The following is a 12841-nucleotide window of genomic DNA, read 5'->3' as shown; positions in this document are numbered from 1 at the left end:
GGAGCTATACATTTTCTTTGGGTAAATGCTGCAGGATTTAGGTCTTCCATTAGAACCTTTGTGAGGAGAGATTGTCTTTACATGATTCTACTTGGAAGTGGGTGAGCTTTGTCAAAGTAGAGGAAAACACTTGATGGACCCTGGGAGGAACTTGCACAACACCAAGGCCAGGTTGTAAGAGTTTCTTTGTTTCGTTATTAATACAAACTGGTTTATTTTTCTCAATAGCTTATGTTAATGAGTTATTTCATGTGTTCCTTGGTCTGCATGTTGAATGTATGTTTTATTATATGAAATACAAGTGCTTGGTAATTGTTTGATTGTTTGTGGTTGCAGGAATTGACTTGAAGGAGGAGCTCATCCGGATCGCCAAGGACGGACTACAACAACAGCGTTTTGGAATAAGGTAAGCCTAAACACTTGTAGTTTTCATGTTGTAAAAGGTATATTTAGAGAAAGATCACTCCATTTTGTCTTGTTTGTCGCTAGAGAGTTTAGACTCCTAGGGAGGTCATTTGTGTCAGCCCAAATGACTTTTTCCGCCACGACAAATTGGCGACTCCGCTGGGGAATCCATTAATGAGAGAGTCTTTTCCTTTATATGAACTTTGCTTTGAGAAAATCATTTTTATTTTCTGGTTTTTGACTGTGAGAATTAGTATTTGGGTGGCTTAGCTTTAGATTTAGTTAGATTTGGTTTTTCTTCCTTTTTCCATAAGGACGCACCCTCTGAGTACTGCACAGTGCGTCTTTGGACGCGCTGTTGCCGTTTGCACAGAGCGGGCCCGCACCTGTGACAACGGGTGGCCTGCGTCTTCCTGTAAACTTTAAGAAAATTCCATTTTTGCTTTAAATTGCTTTTAGATTTTGGTTTTTCTTAGTGTTTCCTGCCCAGATCCTTTAGTACCCTGTCAAAAATTCTCACCTGAACTTGTTTTGTGAGCTTTGAGTGTTTTAGTGGATTTCAACGAAGTTTAGACCTAGGGTTTGATTTTTGGATAGGTTCTGTAGTGACTTTGATAGTAGAAAGTTGTCCAGCCTTAGATCTCTCTGGTTAGTCAACCTTCTTAGAAGTCGGGCCTGTCGTAAAGTCTCCTTGTTTGAGCAGCTTGCCATTTAAGTTGTTTTGGGTCAAATTTCGAATTGCTTGTTTATAAAGTGTTGATTTCCATTTTACAAAAAGAACAAAAAGATTAGAGTTTTGTTTTGGCTAGTTTTTGGTTCTGCAATAAGCTAGTCCTTGATTTGATTGTGATCAAGTAAAACACCTTAGAAAAATCATTGTTAGTTTTGGCCTCGTTAAAATTGATTAGAATAAATTTGCCTTTAGTTTGCTTATGAGTGGATTTTCATAGATTTTAATAGTTGTTAAGATTGATTTTTGGTTATATTAGATTTATTTGCTTTATTAAAAGAAAAATACAAAAACATCTTCTTTAAAAGTCTTGTTTCAAGTAGCTTTTTGTTTTTTGAAAGAAGAAAAGAGTTTTTTCGTGCATGTAAAGAGAGGTTATGTTTTTATGCTTGGAAAAGAAAAACGAATTGTTTCTTTGATTGTCTTCAATTAAGAAGTTGCTTTTATAAAGATTGCATTCTCTCAACTTTTTAGTTAAAACAATTCATCGAAAAAGCAAAGTAGTGGGTAAATCATCCTAGGTGCATTTTGTAGTGGTTTCGAGTCGAGTCAACACACCACTGGTTTCACTTCCATCACCTTTTGACTTAAGAAACAACCTTAAAAGTAACGCTTAAATTAAAATCAACTAGTAACTTTTATTTTCTAGGGCTCTGAAGCACCAACATAGCTTAGGCTAGGGTCTTGGAGTAGGTGAGTACTTAACTCTCCAAGACTACAAAACCAAACAGATAGTCTATCTTGAGTAGAACAAATCCAATTGTTTCAGTTACATTCTGGGAAAGCTCCTCTTAAAGGAGAAGCACGAGCTCGTGTCCGAACCAGTGAGGGGATCATTCCTCCCTCGTTGGGAACGACGCCAGACAGTACGTATTACAAACGGTAAACCTCGGATTAACCATTGTCGAGGAGCCAGGGGTCACTTATCGGTAAACCTTGGATTACTGTCAAGGAGCCGGTAAGGGGATTGAGCTTGTTACTCTGCCCTTGCGTGCTGTCGGAGTTTAGACTGTTCCCCCAGGTGTAATTGTTGTGATTGGTAACCTTAGTGGCCATAATATCTAGGATTCTACCCAAGGTGACGGTGGAGGGAAGGTCCCACTGTACCTGGAGCAGACGTCGGCTATACTCACTTGGATTTTCTGGGGGGTTCGCTTCACTTCGAGACGGTTAAAGTGGAGGAACTTGGTCCAGTCTATTCATTAAGCAGGTTGTCGGCGTAACTGTTCCACCCGCCATTTCTGTACTGAATCCTGCGAGGTTGGGCCTAATCACCAACTAGCGCTTTTGGTCCGGAAGATACTGTTTGTGTGTGCTTTGACGCTCTAGATTATTTAGGCGTGTGCTTCAAATTTGTTTGGTTCTTTAGAAGACTTTAGGTGGTTTGATTTGAAATTTTTTACTTTGTTTTCGTGTGTTGTAGTTAAAAATCTTTAATTGTGGCGGAATTACCGAGACGGTCCCGTCGAATTGCGGGCCAGTCTCCTGAAGTTGTTTCTGTGGCCGAATTGTTGAGAAGATCCCGTGAACTTAGGGGTTCACCTCCTCGAGACGACCCCAGTAATTTAGAAGGTTTAAAGGTCCTTGTAACTCCTCCTAGTGGCAGTAGAGTAGGTTCACCTGAAGAAGGAGAATCTTCCTTGGTAGTCCATCCAGATTACCAAAGTTTAGAAACAGGTTACAATCCCGAAGCTGTTACAGTTTCCGAGCTTGCTGGTAGTTTTTCATCTGCCAGTGAAACAGGCGAAGAACCTGAAATTTCCGAACCTGTTACTCCAACTCCTAGTGTTCCTGATTCACCAAGAATAGAAAGAATTATCACCGAAAATCTTCTTGTTGGATTAATTGCTATAGAAGAACTTGTTCCAGAGGAAGAAATAGGCGTTTCTGATTCTGAAGATCTAATTACCCTTGATCTAAGGGAGCGTGAATCCATCTTTTACAGTCCTCCTAGAAGTGAATCTTGGTACCTTGCATTAACCAATTTTTTAGACAACTCAGTAGGTTTTTCTACACCTCGTACTCCTTTTCCACCTGGAGGAATTCATACTCTTGTAAATATGTCTGGTCAGTCATCTGTGTTTACGCAAAGTCCTGAATCATTTTTACATGGTGTTCCTTCTGTTCCTACTGGGTATCAATCACTTTCTGGTACCTTTGCGGGAGCATCTCCTCGACCCATTGATCATGGGTTATTAGTTGGAAACAGTGGTAATGTACCATTGAGTATAGGTGATTTTTATATGATGTCAGGTTCAACTCCCGTTAACCAACCTCAAGGTGGCCAATTACCGCCTGGGGGGCAACCTTCGTTAATGCCTGGGGGGCAACCTCAAGGTACTTCATTCGTGTCTGGGGGGCAACCTCAAGGGTATCAACCCCAAGGGTATCAACCCCAGCCTCAATATGTACCCCAAAGTCAACCTCAGTATCAGTATCAACCTCAAGGATGGCAACCTCAAGGGTATCAACCCCAAGGGTATCAACCCCAAGGGTATCAACCCCAAGAGTATCAACCTCAAGGATACCAACCTCAAGGTCAAGGTCAACCCCAGTACTCGTATTTACCTCAAGGTTATCAACCTACGGGTCAATACCCTGGTCAAAGTTATCAACCACCTCAAGGGCAATCATATGGGACTGCACCTTACAGTTATCAACCCTATCCTCAATACGGCTATGGATCTCAGTATCCTCAACCTGTTACGAGTCAGTACCCTGGAATGTTAACATGGGATCCGTCACAGGGTCAACAGATGTTGCAACCAAGTATACAGTCGGTACCTCAAGCAGGACAACCTGTAGTTCCTGGTCCACCCCAGCAACCGCAACCTGTCCAGTCAAGTGTTCAGACCCCTGTAACTTCGGTAGTTACTCAGCCGCCAATTGCACCTGGTACTCCACCTCACACGGCTGCAGCAACTACCGCTACATCTACCATGCTTACTTCTGGAGTATCGGCAGCTCCGGTTTCTACTGTCCCTGTAACCACTCCTCAGACATCTGTACCGTTGTCTGGATCTACGGTTCAAACCACAGTCCAGATGCCTGTAGGCCAACCTGGTACAAGTACGGTTGTTACTACTCAACCTCAATTTGTTCAACCTCCGTACCAGGGACAGTATCAACCTGGGCAAGCTGCCCAACAACCGGTTTACCAGTATCAACCGTATCCTGGGTACACTTATCAACAACCTCAGCAACCCCAGTACGGTCCGGTTAATCCTGGTTTTCCAGGAGGATATAATATCCCAAATGCGACTCCTGTTCCTAGTTATCCTGGATATCCTCCTCCTGGGGCTGGTATTGTGACTCAGAGTTTTAGAGATCCTAACCGGCAGTTACCGTTTATTGCAACTTTAGATTTACCCGACTTGACGCGCCTAACGAACGATCCAATTCAATATCTTCAGTTCTGGCCGCCAATGCCAAATAAGTTGCCCAGCGATATACCCAAGTTCGAAGGTAAGTCTGGAGAGGATCCGTCCAATCACGTGATGACTTACCACCTCTGGTGTGCATCAAATTCCATCTCAGATGATTCCATCCGCTTACGTCTTTTCCAGCGTACACTCATTGGTCTCGCGGCCAAGTGGTACATTGAGTTACCACGGGCCTCTTTTTACAACTTTAGCCAGTTAGCTACCTCGTTCTTAACTCATTTTCAGTTACCAGTCAGATACGATAATGGTACAGAATTATTAACTTCGCTAAAACAATCGACATCCACGTACATTTCTGATCACATCCATGAGTGGAGACGTCGAAGGAGATTAGTGAAAGTTTTTATCCCGGACCAAATCTTAGCTGAATGGTTTGTCAAATCATTATTACCAAGAATTACTGAAGATGTAGCTAAGGCCGGAGTAGTTACTGAGGAGCAAGTCATTGCTCAGGCACAATACCTTGACTTAGTTTACACTCAGTCGGGTACGTTACACGAGAAAATTCCGGATCTTCCAAAGTCAAACCAAATCGCTGCTGCTCCTTCGGGATCTCATGCCGCTGATGGTATGATTGGTATCGTGACTACGAAGAGCAAGAAGAAGTCTTCCAAGGCTTCAACTACTCCAATTATCACTTTGCCTGATTCTCCGACAGGAGAGTCTTCTCCTGAACTCACCGCCGACATTCACGCTGTAGAGTCATCTACGGCCAAACCAAAAAACGGTGGAAAGAAGAAAGGAAAGAAGAAGGCTAAAGCAGACAAGGCTCCAAAGGAGAAAACGGAAAAGTCGGAAACCAATGACGAAAAGCGCAAACCTCGATATCCTTGTCTCATTTGTGAAGAAGATCATTTTACGAGAGACTGCCCTCATCGGGCCGAGGTAGTGAAAATAGTCAAAGGTTCTCCCACTCCTGCTGTGTTAAAAAATCCATTTCCAGAGCAGGAGAATAAGATGATAGGTTCTTCTTCGAATGCCAGTGAAGAACCCATTTTGATGATGTCTCATGTCAGGATTGCGACTCGATCGCAAGATTATGGTAGTAAGGCTCCTGTTGATGGTAAAGAAGCAGAATCTTCTCACTCTAACCCATCAACCTCAGCTCCTGGTTCCGATCCACTACAGATCGAAAAACCTAACCCAGACTTAGTGATTAAGCCGCCCGCCAAGGGTGTACTTCGAAGGTCTGCTTTCAATCCACATGCGAGAGCAGCCCAGAATTACAACATTGTTGAAGACTTAGCTGTTTCACCTTCAGCAATGTCGGCACTCGAAGTGCTGCAATCATGTCCAGCGCAACGAAAATTGCTTTTGTCGGCTATTGGAGCTGTCGATGTTCAGGACCCGAACCTAATGATCTTTGATCTAGAAAATAGTACACCACGTCTCCCCCATCAAATGGCTTTCCAAATCCCAGTGATAGTCAAAAACAGGCCTATTCATCGGACTGTGATTGATGAGGGAGCTTCTACGTGTATTATGTCGATTCAATGTTGGAGATCGCTTGGTTCTCCTTCGTTGAACCAATCCCCCACCATCCTTAAGGCCTTTGATGGCCGTGGGTTCCGTCCGTTTGGTATTCTACAAGAATTGCCTATAGGGGTCGAAGGTAAAACCGTTAGTCTGGATGTGGAAGTGGTTGATGCCCCTCTAGACTACAACCTTCTTTTGGGTCGAAGTTGGTCATATGCTATGACAGCGGTCGTTTCATCGGTCTTCAGAGTCATTAAGTTTCCACATAACGGTAAGATCGTGACTATTGATCAGCTGACATACTTTTCATCCGACCCAACCTCTTCAGAAACTATCCAGCATGTTGGTAAAACGACAATCCCTTATAGGGACATTGGTGTAGGTTTAGTTAAGGATTCCGGTTTACTGGGAACTTTTCCTCTCCCTCCACTCAACGTAGACCCTTCATTTGCAACAATTCATATGATCACGTCAGAAAACATTATTTATGATGATCCTTGGTATGTTCCCTCTGACTCTGAGCTAGACTCATTCGGTGATGTTATGCCGTTGAGTCCGTATGAAATTGCTTATGAAGCTCTTATGTCTTTTACCGATTTTCATTCAACCGAAACCGACCAAATGAATGTGGTCAGTGAAGAGTCACTTTTCACCTCACCTTTAGAACGGATAACGTTTCCCGAAGAAGTGTCATCTGACGAACAACTTCGCGAAATCCTAAGTGTAGATGATCTACCATGGGAAGATCTCCATCACAGATCTTCGTTTTTACCTAAGGGCGATGCATTTGAAAATGATTTTTCATCTATCTTTACCGCTGAATATGTCAAAGACGCTCAGGATCCAACGAAACATTCTGATTCAGAGCTGAATTTAGGGAATATTTCTCGTACTATTCCCATTGATATTTCAGTGAAGCCCGGAATCGAGGAGAACATTCATATAGGTGCCGCATGTACTGAAGAAGAAATCCAAACTTACAAGGCCCTATTCCAAGAATTCCGCGACGTGTTTGCCTGGTCTTACGAGGAAATGCCAGGAATCGATCCTGCCATTGTTGTTCATGAAATCAAAACCTACCCGGATGCTAAACCCATTCGGCAACGGTTGCGTCAGATTCACCCTCGAAAAGCAGCTGCAATTAAAGCAGAAGTCGAAAAGCTGTTGAAAGCAGGTTTCATTTATCCGATCCCGTTAACGGATTGGGTATCGAATATTGTTCCCGTCAATAAAAAACAAGGAACAATAAGAATCTGTATCGACTATAGGGATATCAATCGAGCTTGTCCAAAAGACAACTATCCTACGCCTTATATCGATCAAATTATTGATGATTGTGCCGGAAGTGAGATGTTTTCCTTCATGGATGGTTTCTCAGGCTATAATCAAATCAATATTCTACCTGCCGACCAACCAAAAACGGCATTCATTTGTCCATGGGGGACATTTGCTTATTGCAAATTACCTTTTGGGCTTAAGAATGCCGGCGCTACTTTTCAACGGGCGATGTCTTATGCATTTCATGACATCAAGCACATTGTGCAACCCTATCTCGATGATTTGCCTGCTCATTCTTTACATCGAGCTGATCACCTTGTCCATCTACGAGCAATCTTTATGAGGTGTAGGCATTATCGAATTCGGTTGAATCCCCACAAGTGTGTTTTCTGTATAGAAACAGGTCGATTGCTGGGATTTGTTGTTTCCAAAGCCGGCATTCGCGTCGATCCCTCGAAAGTCGAGGCTATCATCAATTGCCTCCTCCTTCGAGTTTGCGCCAACTCCAAAGTTTGCAAGGGAAAGCGAACTTTTTACGCCGATTCATCCCAAACTACGCCGAGGTCACTAAAGGTTTTACACGGTTGTTGAAACAGAACGTACAATTCTTTTGGGACGAGATTGCCCAACAATCTTTTGATGCATTAAAACACGCGTTGACCCATGCACCGTTATTGCATCCTCCCAACTACAACCAGGACTACTTCTTATACCTCGCAGCTTCGCATTCCACCATTGGAATGGTGTTAGTTCAAGAAGATGAATTCAAGGCAGAGCATGTGATATATTATCTTAGCAGAACCTTAAATCCACTGAGTTAAAATATTCGCATGTGGAGAAATTGGCCCTGGCAGCCGTTCAAGCTGTCCAGCGTTTTCGTCACTACATTCTTCTCCGCAAAACTACAGTTATTTCGGATTGCAACCCTATGATTTATATTTTGACAAAACAACTGCTAGGGGGCAAGTACTCTAAATGGATCGTCATCCTGCAAGAGTTCGACTTGGAGTTTGAGAAGTCCAAGTCTAAGAAATCTTTAGTTTTTGCGGAATTGATGTGTGATTTCCCGAGTGCTGACACAGAGACTGTGGCAGAGGAGTCCATTGCGGACGAATCTTTGTTTCTTATTAGCACTGTAGATCCGTGGTATGGGGATATAATCATCTATCTCCAAACCCAAACCTTTCGGCCTGAAGCTTCCAAGGAAGACCGTCGAAAAATTCGGTTTCAATCCCAGCAATACAAAATTATTGGAGATACACTTTATCGCCTGGGGGCAGACTTAGTTTTTCGACGTTGTTTAACTCACGACGAGGCTGAGAGAGTTTTGAATGATTGTCACTCTGGAGCATGTGGCGGTCATATGTCTGGGTATGCCACAGCTCAGAAGGTGTTGCGCGCTGGCTATTTCTGGCCGTCTATGTTTAAAGATTGTATCCTTGCCGTCAGAAAATGCCACAACTGTCAAGTGTTTGATCGAAAGATGCGCGCTCCACCTGCTCCTCTCCACCCTATAATTGCCGCTGGTCCATTCGCCAAATGGGGTATTGACTTTATTACTTGTAACCCTCACTCGGCCGGGGGGCATGCGTATATCATCCTCGCGGTTGATTATTTTACTAAGTGGGCCGAGGCGATGCCTACATTCGACGCAAGCGGCAAGACAGCTGCAGTTTTCGTATTCAATCATATCATAACTAGGTTTGGTGTCCCACAAGCAATCATTACTGACCATGGAAGCCATTTTCGAAATGTCATGATGACTGAGCTTACAAGCCAGCTTGGTTTGCGCCACGATAGCTCTACTCCTTATTATCCGCAAGCCAACGGTTTGGTTGAGTCAATCAACAAAGTTCTAGTCATCATGATTCGACGGATCATTGGTATCCATCGAACGAATTGGCATAACATGTTATTTTCGGCGCTATGGGCATATCGAACTTCAGTGAAAAATTCAACAGGTTTCACCCCTTTCCAGCTAGTTTATGGCTTAGAAGCTGTGTTACCTATTGAATGCGAAATCCCATCACTTCAAATGGCTGTCGAATTACTTCCAGCTACTTCCGAAGAGGAGAAACGGTTGTTATACTTGGCTAAATTAGATGAGACTCGACGTGACGCTACTTTAGCTATCGAGACTCACGCGAAACGAATGAAAGCTCAGTACGATAAAAATGTAACCCCTCGAAGTTTTTCGGAAGGAGACCTAGTACTATTATATGATCAAGCTAACGATAAGCTAGGTGCCGGAAAATTCGTTCCCATGTGGCATGGGCCCTACATTGTAAAGCGAAAGCTAGCAAAAGGGGCTTATGAGTTAGTTGATTTTGATGGGGACTCTTTGGGCAAACCCAGAAATGGACTTTACCTAAAGAGGTATTATGCTTAAAATGATGGGTATGGAGAAATTTTTAGATAGGTTAGATTTTCTTTCTAGCTAGCAAGTGTGTTAGTTTAGTCAGTGTGCTTAGCTTAGCGAGTGTGGTTTTTCGTCATTATTCTGGCTTATCTTGGTTTTACTCTTGATATTGTAGATGTCGACGCCTCTCCAAACATACATTGGATTTGCTGATGGTGCTTGTCGTAGTACACGGAATATCTCTTCCGCAGCTTGGGTTATCTATTCGCCCTCTGACGAGTTAGTTTCTATGCATGGGGTAAGCCTCGGTCAAACAACGAATAACATTGCAGAATACAGTGCAGTGGTTGAATTATTATCCGAATCTATTTCATTTGGAATTCGACGTTTGATAGTGAGGTTAGATTCTGAACTTGTTGTATTACAGCTTAATAGAGTTTATGCCATTAGAAATCCTGTGTTATTAAGGTTGTTTTTGAGAGTGCGTCTCTTGGAACGTGAATTTGATTACATTGAATATCAACATATTCCAAGGTCCCTGAATACATTAGCAGATGCAATTGCTTCTCGAGTGTTGGACAGACATTTATAATAATCATGCAAGTAAATTTAAAAACATTTCATCATACATGTTAAACAAGATAAGCCGGTAATAGTGATATATATAGATAGAAGTGTGTCAAAAAATATATACATCGTCTTCGATCATAGGTTGAAAACACCTTATGATCGGCAAAATGATAGTACAAAAAGTCAAAAATGTCACATGTGACTACAAAAGTGACTAGTCAATCACTGGTGGTGCTCTCTGTACGACACCACTGCGCGGGCTACCTTACGCAAAAATCTCCTAAACGGTCCAGGGACCGCGACTACAAAACGCTGAAGCCTGATAGGAATGTCATCCATAGTAGTCTCAGGTATATCTGCCGTGAGACGCTCTAGATCATGCTCCAACTCAGCTAGTACGTCTGCAGCCGCGTCCTGTGGGGCCGGTACCGGTGCAGCTGGATGTAGTCTATCATAAGGCCGGAGGTTGGCTGGACGCTGTGGACCAACATCTGCATTTTGAAAATTTTACTGTTAGTTTGAGACGATATATATGAAAAATAAAAAAATACATAATTAGAAAACTTGTGAAAATAAAAGTACCTCTGTCGTCCCATTGTTCTCCCTGTGGAAGAACCATGTCCGGATCACCTCTGAAATCCATTCCGGCATACGGAAAGTCCTGTATCACAAAAAGCTGGCCCTCTAACCAGTCAAAGTAACTGTCTGAGAATCGAACCACTGCCGCACCCTCGTCAGGATGCCGGGCCATCACCGCAACCCATCGTATCAGCTTTGGCTCCCGAGGACCCAAGTCATCAACAGTGAGTTGCTGAGGGATCAGCATTGGAACTCTCTCCAAGGCAAAGCTCACGACTATAGGCCCATATCCAAAAGTCTTTAGTCGTCCGTTCTTTGCCTTGGTCAGTTGGCTCTTCATATGAGCCGACACAGCTTCACACCAGTTGAAGATGGTGCCTTGGTAACAGTCAATTGCCATCCGCATTTGGGATCCGGAAGCAATGTGTAAAGCGGCCGCGCCGCAAATCCTGGTGACCGTGAACGCTATGACTTTGAGTTCAGGCAGAGTGATGTGCTTTATCTCTATGCCTTTTGAATGGTGAGCCCCACGTCTGCACCAATCCTCGCGGAGACTATCAAGGGATTGGCCACCCGGCCTGGTCCCCGCAAGGTTGAGTTGCTCACCTCTGTTTGGCAAGCCAGTGAGAAAGTATACATCCGAGGGCTCTATCTCGAGCTGGTGCCCTCCTATGTAAAAGCATTGTTCTTGAACGTTCCATCGCTCAACCAGCCATTCCAAGAATCTTACCTGGCCCCTCATGCCCGGTATGGTCCAATATTTGTATAACCCGCATGTTCTTAGGGCATCCAGAGAAGGTTGGTGGTTTATTGCAGCTTCATCTTCCTCTACATGCTCTCTCTCTCTCCAGTCTAACATGGTTAATGCCCTGCATATCAAAAAAGACAATTAGAAATTGATTTGAGGATTTTTGGTGGTTTTTTGAGGGAGTTGGGGTTTTGAAATGCGCACTTCTCGGAAGACGCACCCTAGCTTTGTAGCACAGGGCGTCCGGACGCAGCTGGCCTGAAGGCGGGCTGCGTCCCCCGACCGTTTTCCCGTATGAGAAAAAGTCGGGGGACGCAGGTCACCCGAAGGGCACCTGCGTCCGCCGAGAGGCGCATTATAAAACCAAAACCCCCCCAAAAAAATGAAACTAAGACCTAAAACTTAATTCTAAACGGATAGAAATGCAGAGTAGGATGTGTAAAATACCTGGATGAAGCGACGTTCGATTCCGACGGTCAGATTTTCCGCAGCAACCACGGGAAGTTTCTTGTCAAAAGCTCCTTTTTCAACCTCCAAAGTCAAACGGTAAAAATGACATGGTAAAAGGTCTTTTTATAGGTTTTTTGGATGAATGAGTTCATTTTTTACCATGAAAAGATGTTTTTCGACGTATTTTTGCCTATTTTAAACAGGTATGAGTAATGTGTCGCTTTTGTGCAGGACAAAGGGATTTCGAGGGAAATTGTAATTTTCACAAATAAAAATATCAGAGTCATCTTTTAAGCCCTTTTCTGACTCTTAAAACATGAAAAGATCGCCGAGTGTTTCTTTTTCACTCGTTAAAACGGAATTAAAAAACGGTCCCCTTTTAGCTCTTTTCTGGCCGTAAAATCAAGAAAAGATTGCCGGGTTTTTGTCGTTTCAAACTCGATAAGGAAATAAAACGACGTGTCCTTGATCGCTTTTTACTTTTCAGGTCGACGACACTATTATGAAAGTACTCCTTGGTCGCAAGATCAAGCGGTTCCCCCAGGTATTATTTTATACTTTTTCGGGCTTGAGGGACACAAATTTACGAAAAAGTTCAACGTGGAGTTTCCTTAAGTTTTTCAGACTCTCTAAAATTGAAAAACGCCGAGTTTTTCCTATACTGGGTTCATTAAACTTTTACAGTAAAGGACCTGTTCAATTACAAACAGGAACGAACCACTCCTTCCTAGGGTTCGAATTTAAACTAGGTTGGACTCGTCCGAAGGATGAGCTTATAACCAAGCATATGTTATCCTCCTCAA

This window comes from Pinus tabuliformis, chromosome X (assembly GCF_031772625.1).
Source record: "Pinus tabuliformis cultivar Carrire ecotype Pingquan chromosome X, CPIR1, whole genome shotgun sequence".
Lineage (NCBI taxonomy): Eukaryota > Viridiplantae > Streptophyta > Pinopsida > Pinales > Pinaceae > Pinus > Pinus tabuliformis.
Note: the sequence above shows the minus strand (reverse complement) of the source record.